Source organism: Manduca sexta, chromosome 24 (assembly GCF_014839805.1).
Source record: "Manduca sexta isolate Smith_Timp_Sample1 chromosome 24, JHU_Msex_v1.0, whole genome shotgun sequence".
NCBI lineage: Eukaryota > Metazoa > Arthropoda > Insecta > Lepidoptera > Sphingidae > Manduca > Manduca sexta.
This window is the reverse complement of record NC_051138.1, coordinates 7,428,944-7,430,902: the sequence shown is the minus strand read 5'-3', so window position 1 is coordinate 7,430,902 and position 1,959 is coordinate 7,428,944. Positions and strand designations below refer to the sequence as shown.

The 1,959-nt window shown below is 32.2% G+C and overlaps 1 long non-coding RNA gene across 1 annotated transcript; it reads right to left on the bottom strand.

The window, feature by feature from the left end:
- Nucleotides 1-733: 733 nt before the first annotated feature.
- LOC115448736 lies at nucleotides 734-1,555 on the bottom strand. Its single transcript, XR_003939119.2, has 2 exons — nucleotides 1,111-1,555; nucleotides 734-820 (listed from the first exon to the last, which is right to left on the bottom strand). It is a non-coding gene; the product is annotated as an uncharacterized LOC115448736 (long non-coding RNA).
- Between the last annotated feature and the right edge of the window lie 404 nt (nucleotides 1,556-1,959).

Genomic DNA, 1,959 nt, shown 5'->3' with positions numbered 1-1,959 from the left:
GTTCGGATCTTAGCGTCAATTTTACGAAAGCTCTAAGCCTTTCGTTTGATTTTCGTTTGGTACTTCAGAGGTTTTAAAATTGCTCAATAACTCCTGTGTGAAGAATTGTTGCAATAGGAAAGTGCTGGGCGAAGTTGGAAGCGTCTCTAACTGCGTAAAACCTTCGCAACATGGAATTTGTAAGAACTTATAGGACTTTGCCACCCCTTTTTGAAACCATCTGCGAGGATATAGTTCCACTAATTCCTCCAAAGAACATATACGGGGAATTGATACTACCACTAAGGTAAGCTACAGAAGAAATATTACTTTCTACCTTTCTTAAGAACCTAGCTGGTATTAGTATTGTAATATTCTTAACGTCTAAATGATCTTGTTTTTGTTTTTTCACAAGGCAATAAATAATTTCTCATTTTTTCATAAATATGTAATTCCAGGCAAATGTATGTGGGTGCATTGACTGCACCCATATAACCATTAGAAAACTTATGAATTTTATGCCATCCTTTGAACAAAGTGCCTATGACTTTGAATTTATTAGACTTTAAACATAATATGTTTTCTTGTTTCAAAAACAAATAATTAAACAACTGCCATAACCAACACTGCATCACGCATGGAAGATTAACTACCAAATATATGTTATCGGAAAATAAAACATTATTACAATCATTTTTATATTTATTTTTTTGTTCATATCTTTTAACTCTCTCAGAACCTCCTCCAGTACTTCTTTTTTTTCAGTTCAGTCAATGCGAAGGACCCGATTAGAGGTCCGCCTGTGTCGCTGGGTGCACTCGTCGTCGTACTCTCCTTGAAACTGTTAGGTGGAATCATAAGAAAAATGTTAATTGTTTATTGTAAACATCCTAACACAGGGTACATAAATATATGGGTTCTTATTCCTACTGGGATGAAAAATAATAAAATTCATAGAAAGATTCAATAAATTTTACCGTAAAAACCATTGTGTATATCGATGGGCAAAACTAATGATTCCTTTAATAGATCAAACCAAGGAATTTACTTGTTATTACACAATAACTGCCTTTACAATGAAAAATATCATTTGTTTAAAGCGAGTAAATAACATTTTAATAATAAACTTACCAATACAATAAATAATTTTACTTGTAAATTACAATTCCAATTTGTTGTGATTTTCGCCAGTCAACTTGTCAATGTCCATCAATTGTCAAAAATTCTAATATTCCACAGATTAAAACATTATGCAATAAGATCGTAGATTGCAAAATCAACAAAAACATTTGTTATTTTATAACTAATAAATATTTAGAGTTATGAAATACTAGTTATATTACAGAAAACCTAATTAGACATCGAATTTATATGTTTTTTTCACAAGAATATCATAGTAGGTAAAAATTTACGGTTTTTGAAGATATACATCTCTAATCCGACACAATATTTTCATTCGAACGATTGTTTATGGTTCCGAAAGGAACGATGACGGATACGAAGTAATTTGGTAGTAGGGTTAAATCCGAAGTTCGTTGTTTCTTCGTTTCGGAACGACGTTTCGGTGTTCGTTTTTCGAAGTAGGTCTACTGTTCTAAAATCAAAGAAGTAACCTTTATTACTCAGAACAATGACAAGCATAGAAGTAACATTATGACATTTGAGTGTACTCTGTCTTTGTCAGCAAGAAATTTAATTGTGTTGCGATCCCTTCTGACATCTTATCGATATCGATAAATGCTTTGTCTATCGGCTATGATAAATTGACAGACCTACTAAAATAAAGACTTTTCGGTCAGTCAACTACAAACCGTTGCAAAATGCTATTTTAGATAAAGGTTAAAAAAAAGATATCAAAACCCTAATATGGTATTCAAGTACCAAATGAGGTCTGGGTATATAAAAGATACCCAAGAGGTGTGATTTGACAGAAGCTACTAAAATGGGACAGTAAAATTAAAACACAGCGGTGTCATTCAT